This window comes from Heloderma suspectum, chromosome 1 (assembly GCF_057233095.1).
Source record: "Heloderma suspectum isolate Gila_16-S chromosome 1, 16-S_ref, whole genome shotgun sequence".
Lineage (NCBI taxonomy): Eukaryota > Metazoa > Chordata > Lepidosauria > Squamata > Helodermatidae > Heloderma > Heloderma suspectum.
Genome location: NC_139458.1, coordinates 100,555,281 through 100,572,267, shown reverse-complemented (window position 1 = coordinate 100,572,267; position 16,987 = coordinate 100,555,281).

Sequence of the window (16,987 nt, the reverse complement as noted above, 5' to 3'; positions counted from 1 at the left end):
ATAACACAATGCAGAGCTGCTGCACTGTGCAAGCTGAGAAGCAACTAGTCCATTCACCTGACGCTCTAAGCTCATCCTTCCCCAACTTGGTGTCCTCCAGATGTTTTGGACTACAACTCCCAGCATTCTTGAGCATGGACCATGCTGGGGCTGATAAGGACTGATGACAGCTGAAGTCCAAAACACCCAGAAGGCACCAGGTTGAGGAAGGCTATTCTACCTATTGACCACAAAGTCTGTGATTTCCCATATCCAAACCCCTCACCCTGCACAGCCTTCCCAGGGAAGAACTTTTTGTAAGTGAGGTCAGGTCACTTTGTTCAGTGTAGTCTTATAGCCCCATTATATAGAGCAGGGATAGGCAACCTGATGCCCTCCAGATGTTTTGGACTACAACTCCCATCAGGTCCAGTCAGTATGGCCAATGGTCAGGGATTATGAGAATTGTAGTAATATCTGGAGGGCACCGACAGATCGCCTGCCCCTGGTATTTGTTGTTGTTGTTGTTCAGTCGTTCAGTCGTGTCCGACTCTTCGTGACCCCATGGACCATAGCACGCCAGGCCTTCCTGTCCTGCGCTCTCTCCCGGAGCGTGCTCAAGTTCATATTCATTGCATCCGTGATGCTATCTAGCCATCTCATCCTCTGCCGTAGGGACACCTTAATAGCAGAAAACCAAAGAGTAGTTTCAATGTTATCCCATTTTTGGTAAAAGGGGGAGAAGTATACTGCTGCTCAACCTCACTTTCAATACATCTTCCTTACTACAGTGGAACCAGAGCACAGGGTGAGAAACCATAAGCCAGTTCTGGGTTCTCTTCTCCTCTAGGTTCTCATGGTGCCCTTGTTTTTCCAGACTGCCTGCTGTACCCTCAGATCCTCTGAGGCATAAAAAAAAGACCAAATAGGGAGCTTCAAGCATTTGACAACTTCTGCATAAGCAGATTACAACAGTTCAAAGCATGAATGACTAGTTACAAATGAAATGAGTTAATATGTAATAATGCTAAAGTAGCATTATGAATTAACCTTAAATTAGCAACAAAAGCATTACAAATAAACAACCAAGGGATATTGAGTTAACCTTAACAAAAAGACCAACAGAGTTTCTGTTGGACTAAAGATATAAAATAAATGCTTATTCTTATAAATAAAATTCCTTATACATTTCAAATCAACCTGGCCAAGGTTGCTATAGTTACCAAATGTGTAGCTGTTGATGTAACCCCAGGGTGGTCACTCCATTAATTGGTTCAGAAGTTAATCTTACTTTGAATTTGAAGTTCCCCTAACAAGCCCAAACCAGGTTTTGTGGGTTTGATTGATTGCCTCCTATAGCTGCTTCAGTAACCATGACAACCTTTACCCCCAAATAGAGAGTAGAGCCTGTTTTTCCAGCCTGTTGATGGTTATCCTTATACTTGGCATTGATGTCTTTAGCACGATTCATTGTTTTTGCTGCACACCTGCCATTTCAGACAGTAGAGGTTTTGCCTGAAGCTGAAGTAAGATCTGGGCAAATCAGTTGTTGTTGACCTTTAGCTGTGATCTGAATCTGCATCTCTTTTGCATGAGAGATGTGGACTAAAAATGCCACATTAGCTTCCCTTCAGCATCCATTTTGAATGCCTTGTTTCTATCCCTATTTTTTATTTTTTAAAAAAAGCAATACAACAAGGGTAGAATAGTAGGGTTGCTGGAGAAATTCTAGCTGGACGAAAATAAGCTCGGATTTCTAAGCAGCCAATCTGTGGAATCTACTGTGGAGTGACCCCCTCAGGCTGCATGGAGTCCGTGGACTTTCGGATTATTTTTTTACTTTCCTGAAATTCACACATATTTATTCATAGAAAAATATGCAAGTTTCTGCTGAGGAAAAGTGGAATGGAGGACAATGCGCTAAATGTTACGTACTAAGGTAAATTGTGTAAATTGGTACAAAACTCTTACATAATTATTTACATATTTTTCTGTGAGACAGGGGAAAATTTGCATCCATCTGCGAGCAGACAATGGAATAAAAGGCGCCTGACAATCCACAAAACACAGAAGGAGCACATATTACACAGTCCGTACATCCCTACAGAAAAACTACTCCAAAGATGGTTGAACTAGGTGTCCCAGCCAAGAGTTTCACTGCTCAACAGCCAATAATATTGCATTATCTAAGGGATGGACAACCTTTTGTGTGCGTGGGGGGGGGCGCGTGTGATGGAAGTGGGTGGGGCCAAAGCCAGCAGTAGAGCGGGCCTGACCTCAAAGTGGGTAGGTCCTCCCTTTCCTCTTTCTCTTTCCGCTGTCCCTTTTCCTTCTCCCCACTTTCTTTCCCATGCAATGGGCTGCCAGATTGCTCTTGCCAGAGGTCTGAACTGGTCACATGCAGAAGCCTTTTGAAAACAGGCCAAGGGCCTAATTGCTACTCATTCCTGCACATCTGCCTGGCTTTGCATAAGACCCATACTCAGTACAGCTGAGCCACATAAGGGAAAGCAGGAAATCACAGGACTAGGTCATGGGGGGGGCAGGGGGCCTATTTTACACAGGACCATCCTCTATTTTAGAGAGCTTGTTGAGCACAGTCCTCTGTTGGAAGGTGTCCTCTATTTGATGGGCGGTCCAGTCCAAGTCTGTTTAAAGTCAAAGAACCCTAAGGAGGGAGAGCAGCAGGTGCCTTGAAGGTGGCAGTTGGCACCTGGACAGCAGACAGAACAGCAGGCACACAGGTCATCTGGTTAGTTTTCTCCACTATGGTGAGATGCATTGTATTTCTATTTAAATTGTAGTTATTATTGTTGGAAATATTGCAACCTTGTCTGCAAGTTACAGGAAGGGGGCAGTGTTGCAGTTAGCTAGTTAATGCATGGGAATTTGGGGCATAGCTAGCCTTAGGATCTTTATAGCCTACAGTGTGGTTTCCTCCTCCTCCCCTTCCTTCCCCTTTCACTCTCTGACCTTCCACCATTGCTGGAAGCAGTTGTTTACTCATTGTCTCCTGTCAGTGTTACAGAATGCAAATAAATGGACTGTTTGAAAATTATATGTTGTACCTGCATCTTTATGAAAGGATATTGTGAGTAAAGCCATTTTACCTTTTCTTCACTAAAGGTAAAGGTGTGGTCTCATTTTGTGCCTTATGTGAGTGTAACCTTCTGAGCATGTGGGACTGGCAAATCCTCATTCTGTTTTGCCTTTTGTTTTTCTCTGCTAACTGCCTTTTTAACAGGGGGCAGCAATACCAAATAATTCCCATCAATTATTTCTATGTTTGCACTTGTATATGCATTGCAAATGCACATCTATAACTGTTACGCAAATTGGTGGCCTCTTTTTTGATGATGCAATCCCTCTTTTTGGTAATGCATAAATGGCCACTTCACCAGGTCACCAGCACCTGTGCAATGAGCTGTGTTTTGTGCCAATACTCAGAATAATGCTTGCTCAGGGCCAGACTACATGTTCTTCAAATCATGTATAGCTCTGCATGTGTAGTACATGCATCCCCAATATGGATTGGGACCATGGTGCTCCAGAAGGGGAGAATGATGCTTTCCCCCCTCCCATTTTCATCCTGAAATTCCACCCCTCCACTGGCCCTCCCCATGTGTGTGTCGGGGGGGGGGGGGTCAACAAAGAAAAAAGTCTCCACTGGAATAAATGCAGAATTGTTTTTTCTTTTTAAAACCCTCCATGGGGGGGGGGGATTTGGGGGAAAATGGCAGGAGGAAAGCTCAAGTGCCCCCTCCCAGTGTGCCATGGTCCAATCTGAATTGGGGCACATGCACTTACACTGAGGAAAATAATCCAATCATGTTATGCATGAATGGAAGAGTGTGTATTTATATCAGCTTGCTTCCATATGCTGCTTCATGTCATAGGAATGATAGTGACGTATGGGAAACCTACTATGAAGTATATTGTTTGGAGCATAGCTAGGCTTCTGCCCATTCTAGCAACCAATTTCCCTCTCTGACATTTAACGCACTGAAAGAGCTTACCTGATGTCATAAACAGCTATTTCCTTAAGGAGGCTGGAAATGATCTCATGGTTTGTGCCACTTCGGGAAGATTACGTAGACTACGGCAAAAATAAGGGCAACGCTATTTGCGTTGCCCTTATTTTCACCGTAGTCTACGTAAAGATTTACGTAGACTACAGCGACCAAATAAGGAACGCGAATGGCGGCTCCCTATGGGGGCCGCCATTTGCGTACGCGCTTTTTTTTTTTTTTAAGTCACCCGTGATAGGCTACGTGATGATTTACATAGCCTATCACGGCTGACTTTGCAGATCTAGCCATGATAGGCTACGTTAATCATCACGTAGCCTATCATGGGGGCGTTTGTTTGTTTTTTAACTTTTTATTTCGCGGCTGGGCGAGGCGAGGCGCCTCCTCCCCAGCCTGAATTTCGGCCAGGCGAGGCGGGAAGCCTCCCCCCCCGGCCTGAACTTCGCAGGGGGAGCAGCGAAGCGCCTCCCCCCCACCACGAAAAGCTGCGAGACCAGGTAAGTGACTTTCGTGCACCCCTAGCCACCAGCCGAGTAATGTCAAAATGGTCATGCAAGTGTCTTTCTTTAGCCTTGTATGTGCAAGTGGGAGCCAGTTCTGGCTTAAACTTCCAAATGTGTATGGATTAGATAAAAAAAAGGCTGCTTGTGTGGCATTTTGCACATAGCATGCATGGGTGTAGATCTGTGTGCATGTACAGCCAAGGGGTGACTGGCACTCACTTGCAGATGTAGCCAGGCATTCCATTTGATATTTATTAGAAAGACAGCCAGAAGGGATAGCTTGTTGTATTGAGAGTAGCACAGATGGGTAGAGACCTTTTACGCCCATTTTCTCAGGCATTTTAAGCTTCTCCAGTTGATTCCTCCTCCCTAGCCATCACTCACGCCCCATGTTTCTATTAGAGCTGCCTTTAAAACAACCTCCTTTTTTCACTTTTTCGTTTGTGCCCCGGCATCACGTCAATCTCTGCACAGTTCAAGGATTAGTATTTATTAGCAAACTGCTGCTTTTGTGTCAGCAGGGAAAACATACTCAAGTTTGCCAGTAATTGTGACTCTTTGTATGTCTTTGGTGACAGAGCAGTGAATTAAACAAGGATAAAAAGGGACAGGATGTTTAGAGTACATGAGAACTGCTTCTGTGTAGCCTCTCTCTGGAAGCTGGCATTCCCAGAAGCCCCTTGGTGAGTCATAATTAGTGGTAACTTCCATTTACATCACACTTTTCCTTCCCACATCCATTACAATCTATGGGCCATATGTGAAGGATTTGTGTATCTGAGGATTGGGAAAAGGCAGAGGTGTGGGGGTGGAGAAACTATGTAGCTTACTGAAGCTCTAGCAATGTAACCCTTTGGAGGATTACTGTTTCAAAGGGTTAGTGTACATTTCACTCCAGTTTTTCCCCAGCTACGGTGACTAGGCCTACTACAGGACAAAGATTTTTACTTGTGTTTCCTTGTTCAGCCACTTCATATCCTTTACTTCTATCCTCTCCATCCCATAGCTCAGCTTTTTCTTATTTCGGGCCTGCTTTGCACTATGTTTCCTTTTCTTTTTGTGCTGCATTGTTATTGCCCGTTGACTTTACAATACATTTGATTTGCAAAAATTATATAGGTTAGGCAGTATGTTCAACAATATGTTTCCTCTTCCCTCCCCTTTCATTACATTCCCCATTCCCTCTGTTTTTATTTCTCTCTTATTTGCTTCTTCAGTCTTCTTTTACATTCCCTTTCTTTGTTGAATTTTTAATACAGGTTGTATTTATTGTTATGAAATATGTTATTAGAAAGCTAAAAAAGAAAGAAAGAAAATAGAACATTGCAGGTTAGGCTAAGATGGCAAATTCTGCACAAGGCAGAAGACTATGAATTATGAAAGATGTTCAGCATCTCCAACTGAGGGCCAAAAATAGCTATGGATCTGGGATTCATTAAAATGTGAAATGCAGAAGACTGTGTGCAGTTTCTTCTAAGGATCAAAAATGGCTTTCAAGGAGAGGCCACTGGCCTGTAACTCAATGACAGAGCCCATGCTTGGCATGTAGAAAGTCCCAGGTTCAATCCCTGGCATCTCCAGGTACATCTAGGAAATAATTCTTCCTGAAACTCTGGAAAGCTGCTGCTAGTCAGTATCAACAATGCTGGACTAGATGGACCAGTGGTCTCATTCAGTAAAATTTGGTTTCCTATGTCCTTAAGAGATTTAACATAGCTTCTTGGGCAGGGGGGAATCTTCATGACAACAGAATGAGAAGCATGTTGGAGTATTAGACGGATTTTTATGGAATGAGCTTTGATCCATCAGGAACACATGAAGCAAGAAAAGCCAAATGTAGCATACATTTAAAATCTGGTTTTCAGTGCTTGAAAGGAGCATACTTCCAGGTGGGGTGGGGGGAGTAGAACTGAATGTCATCAAACTGGCAGGGGCTTCTTGACCAATGAGAGAGGCTTGTTTCCTGCCCCTGTCCAGGCTCCCTTCTACTACATTATTATGAATGGAGAGCAACTAATTTTCCCCTTGTGTGCAGATTTCCCTGAAGAAACCAAAATCCCCAGTTCTCCAGTGCAGCATCTGAAGGCTCCCAAGAGCTCCCTGCAACCCCAATTTCACCAAATCCCAGCAGTCTGCTGTGGAGTTATTGCTCCCACCCCATTTTTCCCCATATGTGCACTTTTGCCTATTGCTTCCAACCCCACTTTTCCCTTCTTTCTGCTCGCACTGAGAAGCTCTCTTTAATAAAGGGATAAAGCAGAGAAGGGACTTTACATAACAACAGAGAAACTGCAGAACATTAAGGAAGCACAACATCACAATAGCAATTTAAGAGAGCAAGGGAGAAGCAAAAGAGCACATTAGGGCGTGTTACTAAAGTTAGACTTTAACCCTTTCACTGCAGGGGAGCGAGATTTATTTCTTACTTCTGAGTAAACATGAACAAAAGGGGGGGATATGTTAAAGATTAAAAGCAGGCTACCTAAGGTGAACGAGTGTCCCCACGATTGCAGTAATGTAAGGGGTCGCTGCTGCGCTCCTGGGTATTTTCTCAATGAGAAAAACTAGTTCCATTGGGAAAACAAGAGGGAATGGGATGTCCCGCTCCCTTCTCCACATCACTGCTAGGTCACAGAGGCACACTCAGGATTTAATGCAGGGGGGGGGGGACATGGCACACTGTGGTAAAACCACCAGGGAGGTGCTTTCAGTAAAAAAACAAAAACAAACCAGAGTCAAAGGAGTTTCAGAAAATGCAGCTTTTCTAGAGGGAAGCAGCTGGTTGGCAGCAGTTTGGTGACAACAACATCTGTTGTGAAGGAACTGCTCTAACTTCACACTAAATTGCTCCTGAAGACAGGTTTCACTCAAGATGAAGTTCTCCTTTCCTGTCAGGAGGAGCTGAGCAGCATGAGCTCTGTAAAAACTGTGCCTTGTTTTTAGCCTGCCCTGTTGAATTGAAAAGAATTGTTTCCTCTTAACATATTCCTTATTTTGAAAAATAACTAGTGTGTATTTCTATTTGTTTTCTCATAAACTTTATCTTGTATTTTTTTCTTGCTTATTGAAAAAATGTGTCCAGGGAGGCATATATCTTGCTGTTATCTTTCATTATGTGGTATCTCTATTATTCTATTAGAATCTATTGGCATCATGGTCTGGAATTCTCCTTTCAAATTGGAATGTATTTTAGTTTCTCCAGTTATTCAGTAAAAACAACTTCAAGTCTATTACAGAATGTGTCTCCATTATAAACTGAGGCTTCCTGGGAGTAACCTGGGGGCAAGTTCCATTGAACATGATGACTCCCTTCTGATTAGACATGTATAGGATTGCACTGTTAAACCAGTTTCAACTGGTTTAATGGACAGGGAACTACAGCTCCTGGGAGCCATGGGCTGTGGACCTCTAATAGGGATCCTCTACACTCGCACCATACTACAGTTATGCTTCTTAAAGGGAATCCTTGAGATGCAAAACCAGGTTTAAATAGGGACATAGGAAGCTGCCTTTACTGGGCCAGTTCACATGATCACCACAGCCCACTGTGACTTACTTAAGCCACAGTGGGTGGTGGTGCATGCCAGTGGCCATTTTGAATATTTAAGTTAAGGCAGTCAGTCACCATGGCTTATGTCATCCAAACTCAGCCAGGGTGGGTTGTTGGCATGGTTAACAAACCACCCACAATGCACGGGCTGTTTTAGGGTTGTGGATGGTTTGTTAACCATGCCAACAACCCACCTTCACCAGGCTTGGACAACACAATAAGCCACGGCAACTGCCCGCCATGACTTGAATATTCAAAATGGCTGCTGGCACATGCCACAACCCACCGTGGCTTAAATAAGCCATGATGAGCTGTGGTGATCATACAAACTGGGTCACTGGGTCAGACAATAGGCCCATCTAGTCCAGTATTTTTGACACTGACTGGCAGCAACTCTCCAGCTTTTCAGGCAGGTTCTACCTGGAGATGCCAGGATCGAACCTGGGACATTCTGCATGCAAAGGGAGGTTCAAAGGATGATAAAAGGAGAGATACCCTTCTTGGTCTCCTAATTATGGAACATTCTCCGCAGTTAGGTTTGCCTGGCACCAACACTGTCATACTTTTGGTGCCAGGTTAAGACTTTCCTCTACTCCCAGGCATTTGACAGCATATGATAAAGTTCTAACCAGATTTCTATTGTTGATTTGTTTTTAATTGTTTCTGTATGTAAATGGTTTTCATATTATGTTTTATATTGTATTTTAAGGTTTTAATCTTTTGTAAACCACCCAGAGAGCTTTGGCTATTGGGAGCTATAGAAATGTAGATGATGATGATGATAATACTTTCTAAAAATCTGCTCTACCACTGAGCCACAGCCCTGTCTTTCTTCTGGGTGGAGCAATGTAAACACTCATTTTTCAGCTTTTTCAGCTTATATTCACTGTCCCGTTTGAACTATGTATCTGTTTTGATCAGTTATTTGACATCATGTGCCATGATGTATCATTATTCTGACTACTTTGTAGTGCCTTATTTGCTCCTTTGCTTTGATTTCCTAAAGCACAGAGATATCGTAATGTGTCACACATCATTACTTGACATCAATCCATTTGCTACATTGTACTGGACTGGCTGAACAGAGCAAGCAATATGATCTTATCTGTGGTGCTTCCAAACCATGGAAGGGAAAGAAGCTGTATAGAAAGGAATGCTGAATTATTCTGAAACAACATTTTGTGCATGTGAATGTCAGAAATATTATGCATGTTCAAAAAGTAAAATTAAAATGAAAGTCAAATATCACACAACTCTGATGCTGGTTTAAAATAAACAGATCATCTCTATGAATAGAGATACTCAGTTCTCTGAGTATCAAGAAGAGGTATTAGGCTTGAGAAGCCTCAAGCTTTGCAGAAGTACAAACAAAAAAACCTGTAGAACCCATCCCTAAAGTGGGGAAACCCCTGGCCTGTTTCCAGGGGTGGGGTGGGGCGGGGCATGGAATGGAATGGAAAACTGGGGTGTGGGGAGGCAGTGGAATGGAGTGGAGCAGCAGCCTGAAAGAAAGAAAGAAAGAAAGAAAGAAAGAAAGAAAGAAAGGAAGAAGGTAGGTCTTAGTTGTGAAAAAGTAAAATGGATCTTGTTCATGCAGACACACTGGGAGCCCACATGGGGAAGGGCGGAGGAAGACACCCGACTCTTGCAGGGATGTCAGCAGAGGGCAGTGATCAGAGGGCACAATCAGGACTTAGTTGTGCTGGCTGAAGGAAGAGAGCAGTGTTTGCTTCCCTACATCAGCACAAAAGCTGAAAGTCCCAGCGGTCATTTGGGGGAAGAAGCTGACCCTGCGTTCCTTCCAAAGCAGCATGAGGGGAGGGGGGAAGGAGGAACTGGGCACAGACTGAGCTCCCCACAGTTGCTTTGGATGGGATGGGAGGACTCTGATTCCTTCACCTCAAGGTGACCATGGGGAGGAGGGATTTCCCACATGTGGATCCTGCAAAATTTGCATCAGGAGTGAACGACACTTGTGTGGGTCTGAAATGCAGCATCCAACTTAATAAAGTGAGAATTAAAGATAACAGGGATACATTCCTCTGCTACATTGTTACATTCAGGGTGAGTTGGCAGTCTGGCCACCATTTTGCATTCTCCATAATGTCCCAAAACTAGCATCATTTCATAACACTGGGGGAGGAGGCTGTGGACAGGGCTGGCCCTTTCATGAGGCAGGGTGAATTCCCTGCTCAGGTGGCAGATCAGGAGGGGTGACAGATCATGCCTCTACCCCTGAGAGGAGGGCCCCTGCCACTGAAGGCACTCCTGCCACTGCCACACTGGTCCAGCTTGCCTGCTGCAGCAATTGCCACAACAGGAGAGTAGCAAGCAGGGCTCCATGGAGGAGAAGCAGCCCCCCCCATCTCTGTCTCTGAGCCCTCTCCCAAAGGGAGTGAACAGGCTCTCCAGAGAGGCTGTCTGCCTGATCTCTCACTTTGGGAAAGAGCTCAGAGTGAGAGACTGGGCGGACTGGCTCTCTGAAGAGGCCACTCATCTGCATGCCTGCCCATCCAAGAGGCCTGCCCATCTGCCTGCTTTCTCACTGTGAGGACTTTCCCAGGGCGAGGGATCTGGGGGGCAGGCAGCCTCTCCAGAGAGCTCACCCACCCAAACTCTCACTCTGTAGAGGCAGTCTTCAGGGTCACCTCACAATGCCATGATTTGAGGAGGGACCCCTGAAAGTGTAGCATTCATGCCTGGGTAGCTCTCTGGAGAGGCTGCCCATCTGATCTCATTCGGGGAGGAGACACTAATGGGGAGTGGATGGGCATTGGTGGTGGCAGCAGCAGCATGGGGAGTGACAGTACGAGGGGCAGCCACACATGTCCTCCCACCTCAAGTGGTGGGGCATCTTATGTCACTGCCTGTTTTGGGCAGCGGGGGCGGGGATGATAGCTGCCACAAAGAATTGAGAATATTAAGAAAAAATTCTGCAAAGTTGTCTTTTCCTATGAGGTAAGAAAAGAAAACTCTCAGAAATATTCTCAGAAAAAAATGTCTTCTGAGCAATGTAGCCTCAGCTCTAGTGTAAACAGATCCCTATTGCTGGGGCAAGAGAATGGGATATAGGGTCTCTAGTCTTGCAGAATGAGAATACTAACCTAGGAATTAAATTCGCGATTAACAGGTTCATCACCACAGTTTTGAACTCAGCTTTCAAGGAGGTCTTTTTTATCTCTCTTCATTGTCGGAGCTGTAAAATGCACATACAAGATGAGCTCATGCAAAATTTAAGAGGAACTTTGTCTAGATGTTGGTGTGGAGGCAGATATGTGCAACACACATCAGTGGGTTTTGACTGGGTTAATACAGGGGAAACAACTCAGTTGAGCTCAAGGGTGAAATTTCCTCCAGCTCTGCTCATGGGGAAGAACTCTTGAAATGGATTGATGGACCAGCCCACCACAGAGCAACAGAGCGGTGCAGAAATCATTTTGAAATTCTGGAACTTTCCTCTAACTTGGATGTTGGGTCATTGGCATGATGTTCATGTTTGCACAAAGTGCTTATTTGCACAGTCTGCTTATTTGTACGGTTTGCTTATTCATATTGACTTCAGTGTCATCATTTTAAGCTATTGAATATATGCTGTTTTGGGGAGCTGTACTGCTTGCAGTTTTCCAGCAGCTCGGTGACACAAACGCAATGGCTCTGGAAGTAAACGAAGCAGGGATGGAAGCGATGTGATGCTGAGAATATGCTAGCTTCTCGACACACATACACCTCTGGAGAACTGAAATGCCTTGCGAGGTGACAGAACAGGGCTTGGGACACCCCAGGGACAACGGGGAGTGAGAAATGCTGCCCAGCCACTGATACAGCTGCCTTGGCAACCACACCAGCCACCATAGCACCAGTCACCACAGCAGAAGCCAGAACAGGGACAAGAACAGGGCTATGAAACCACTTTCAACCTGAAGGCCAAATTCAGTTTTGGAGAAGCTCTGTGGGGGGTGGGCGCATCCCAGTGGTGGACAGGACAAAAGGCAGAACCCCCAAATAACACCCTGTTTTAGCTTTTGGCTCTTATTCCCGGTAACAATGCCTTAGGAGAGGCATTTCATCCTTTTAGAATGAGGGGGGGGGATATGGAAAAGCTGGGATGTTATTGATGGCCGGGGGAAAGGAGATAGAGCCAGGGGAGGAAGCATGGCCATTGGGAAACCCCAGGGGACTGGACTGGGACCCAGATGGGCAAGGTCCCAGGTCTGAAGTCGCATGAGGGAGCCACCTTGCTGAAGCTAAGCAGCTCTGGGTCTGGTCAGTGCTTGGAGGGGAGACCACCTGGGAACCACATGTAGCCACCTTCAGTTCCACAGTGGAGGAAAGGTGGGATATAAATGTAATGAATAAATAGGATTTGGTACATGGGACTGAGGATCGACATTCTTGGACAGAACAAAGGTTACCCCACTCCCAAGGGAACTAAGGGCACTACTATATAACCAGGGGTCCATGACAGTGAAACCAAGGAGTGGCACTCCCAAACACAGTACCAACTCAGGACTTGGCAAACCCTAATTCTAAGGTGACTTCTCTCCAGGCCATCACCTAACCTCATTACCACATTACACCTCCTCTTCCATCACCTAACCATAGGAAGGGACACATAGCTATGGCAGGAGCATTGTGGGTAACTAAAATGGCACATTGTAGCACTGCTGTTGTCGCTGCCCTTGCCTCCAAGTAATTTCGCCAAGTTCCACCAATATAGGAAGTGGCCCACCAGAGGGAAATTTGACCAAGTTCCAAAATTGGAGCTTGTCAGCTAGGGTTGTACCCCTATAACACACCCAACTGGACTATGCCCAAGATGGGTGTCACAAAACAGCATTTGCTGTTTACTTATTTTTATTATATGCATCAACATTATTTCCCCCCTTCTTTTCTTTTGTTTCATTCTTTCTGGAAGAAAAAAAACAAATTCACAAGCAAGCTGTGAATGTAAGATGAGATCAGGTGAAGAATATCACACCATCCCAGAGAAATCAGAATCGAACACATTGGATGGGTCTTTTTAAACACCACCAATTTCATTACAGTCCAATGGAGATAATGACATCATAGAATCCACAGAACTGGGTTAGATATAGCATTCAAGGCGATAGCTATCTTATCGCTTGTCTCCTGAATTGGGTTTATTTGAACCCATTTATCATTTTCATTGCAATCATTGTAATGAGAAAGGAACTCTGCTCCATTTTTAATCTCGCCAACATATAATATACTGCCTGGATGTAAAGAAAGCAGCAAACACTACCACACTCATTTTCATTTTGCTTTGCTTGCAGCAATCTTCAAATGGGGACAGAGAGGGTAAAAGAAGATGCGTAAGGAAGGCTGTGTCAGGACACTTGGGTGTGGAAATACAAGCATCTGGCAGAGCTGCCTGTAATGTGTTTCAGAAATCCCAAGGGGATAATGTTTATAACATGAAGGCTGAATGGTCTTACAACGTGTATCTGTATGTGAGTTTAACTGTGTACCTGTATTGATCAAGTTAAAAATCTGCAATTGCTGCAAGGTCTGCTTGGCTCATTACACTTTCTCAGAGTGTAGTTCTGGTTGAATGTGTCAGAGATTACCAGTGAATGCAAGTTCTCTCTTTTACAGATGCACACAGAAGTTCTGTTACCAAAGAGGGATTGTGCACACCTATGGACTTCGCTCAATGTACTTAAAAAAACTGAGCAAGAAGAGAATAGCAAAAGATAAGAGATAAAACCCTTTGCTGTCATTGCTGCCATGTTTCCCTTGTGCTTTCGAGTCCTCCTCTTCACCACTGTTTTCTTCAAGAAGAAAATTGGTATGATTTACTGTGAATTTTCATATACCACCCAGCGCCATTTTCTCTTTCACTTTCAGCCCTTCTATTTTACTTTCCTGAGTTACTTTCTGCACTGCCCCAGGCTCTGACTGTGTCCATGCTTACCTTCCCTCCATTTTCAGTCCCACAATCTGGACTTAGGAACATGAAACTGCCTTGTACCGTGTCAGCCAGACTGTCATTCCATCTAGCCCAGTGCTGCTCACTCAGACTGTATGGGCTGACAGCAGCTCTCCAAGGTCTGAGGCTGAGGAGGCCTGATTTAGTCCTGCTACTTGCAAGCCTTCTCACTGGAAATGGCCAGGATTGAACCCGGGACCTTCTGAACACAAAGCATATACTCCACCACTGAGCTACAGTCCTTCCTCTTCGGGCACAATCCTGTGGGGACAGTTGGCCACCTCTGAACTCAGAAGCAGGTGACTATCCAATGTAGGGTGGGTGGAGCGCGGAGGGGATCCTCTCCTCCATGCTCTGGCTGCCTGCATTTGCAGCTAGACGGCCAATTTCTGCTGTCTAGCCAGGGTGCATCAGAGTGGCGGGGGGAGGCCGGACGGTGCATTTCTTGTTGTTGTTCAGTCGTTCAGTCGTGTCCGACTCTTCGTGACCCCATGGACCATAGCACGCCAGGCCTTCCTGTCCTGCGCTCTCTCCCGGAGCGTGCTCAAGTTCATATTCATTGCATCCGTGATGCTATCTAGCCATCTCATCCTCTGCCGTCCCCTTCTCCTTTTGCCTTCAGTCTTTCCCAGCATCAGGGTCTTTTCCAGGGAGTTTTCTCTTCGCATTAGGTGGCCAAAATATTGGAGCTTCAGCTTCAGTATCTGTCCTTCCAATGAGCACTCAGGGTTGATTTCCTTTAGGATGGACTGATTGGACCTCCTTGCAGTCCAGGGGACTCGTAAGAGTCTTCTCCAGCACCACAGTTCGAAAGCATCAATTCTTCGGCGCTCAGCCTTCCTTATAGTCCAGCTCTCACAGCCATACATTACTACTGGGAAAACCATAGCTTTGATTAGACGGACCTTTGTCGGCAAGGTGATGTCTCTGCTTCTTACTATGCTGTCTAGGTTGGCCATAGCTTTCCTCCCAAGGAGCAAGCGTCTTGTAATTTCATGGCTACAGTCACCATCTGCGGTGATCTTGGAGCCCAAGAAAGTAAAATCTGTCACTGCTTCCATGTCTTCCCCTTCTATATGCCAGGAAGTGATGGGGCCAGATGCCATGATCTTCGTTTTTTTAATGTTGAGTTTCAAGCCAGCTTTTGCACTCTCCTCTTTCACCCTCAACAAGGTGCTCTTGAGATCCTCTTCGCTTTCTGCCATTAGGGTGGTATCGTCTGCATATCGGAGGTTGTTGATAATTCTCCCAGCAATCTTAATTCCGACCTCTGATTCATCCAACCCGGCATTTCTCATGATGTACTCTGCATATAAGTTAAATAAGCAGGGTGACAATATGCAGCCTTGTCGTACTCCTTTCCCAATTTTGAACCAATCGGTTGTTCCATCTCTGGTTCTTACTGTTGCTTCTTGACCCTCGTACAGGTTTCTCAGGAGACAGGTAAGGTGGTCTGGTACTCCCATCACTTTCAGAATTTGCCACAGTTTGTTGTGATCCACACAATCAAAGGCTTTAGCATAGTCAATGAAGCAGAAATAGACGTTTTTCTGGAATTCTCTTGCTTTCTCCATGATCCAGCGAATGTTGGCGATTTGATCTCTAGTTCCTCTGCCTCTTCGAAACCCAGCTTGTACTTCCGGTAGTTCTCGGTTCACATACTGCTGAAGTCTAGCTTGTAGGATTTTGAGCATCACCTTGCTGGCATGTGAAATGAGCGCAATTGTGCGGTAGTTTGAACACTCTTTGGTGTTGCCCTTCTTTGGAATTGGAATGTAAACTGACCTTTTCCAGTCTTGTGGCCACTGTTGAGTGTTCCAGATTTGTTGGCATATTGAATGCATAGGAAGTGTCATAATGGCACTTCTGTGGTCCCCTCCCCTCCCTGTCCCCAGGAACGCCCCCTTTTTGCCCGCTCCATGCTGCTCTTACGAGCGTGGAGCCAGGGACAAACCATGCCATCTACAAGGTGGTGGGGGAGGAATTGCGGAGTCAGGTTTCTGGGAATTGAGCTCAGAGCCCTTGCTCCGAGCTCAGTTTCCAGAAACCAAAAAATCCTTTGGCTGTCTAGACACTGTCTAGCAGCCATAGTATTGCACCCTTATTCTCTTTTCTTTTTTAGTCCCCCTCTTTCTCTCCCCTCCTTCTTTTTTCATTGCTAATAGCTAGGGATGGCGGAGAATTTCGCCATGGATTTCAGTGAGGCTGAATGCACTGGCATTCGGCTCCCCGAAACCCATGGCAGACCGGCCTCCCACCCCCCGCCCCCCTGCAGAATCCCCCCCAGGATGAAGCTTACCTGGGGCTAGGGTTGGCAGAGAATTTCTTCCCGAAACTTCGGGGGGCCAAGCGCCAAAGTGTTCAGCCCCCGAACACGTTTCGGGGAGAAATTCTCCGCAACGGGACTTACCTTTGGCGAATGTCCCTCCCGGCGGCGGGTCCGGCCGGCGGTTCGTCGGGTCTTCGTCCGGGGCGGGAGCAGCAGCCGGTCTTTTGACCGGCTGCCGCCGCCGCCATTCCAATCAAAGAAAAAAAAAACGCCCTCGTGATAGGCTACGTGACGATTAATGTAGCCTATCACAGCTAGATCTGCAAAGTCAGCCGTGATAGGCTACGTAAATCGTCACGTAGCCTATCACGGGTGACTTTAAAAAAAAAAAAGCGTGTACGGATAATGGCGGCCCCCATAGGGAGCCGCCATTCCCGTTCCTTATTTGGTCACTGTAGTCTACGTAAAGATTTACGTAGACTACAGCGACCAAATAAGGAACGCGAATGGCGGCTCCCTATGGGGGCCGCCATTTGCGTACGCGCTTTTTTTTTTTTTTAAGTCACCCGTGATAGGCTACGTGACGATTTACGTAGCCTATCACGGCTGACTTTGCAGATCTAGCCATGATAGGCTATGTTAATCGTCACGTAGCCTATCACAGGGGCGTTTTTTTTTTAAAAAAAAAACTTTTTAGTTTGCGGCCGG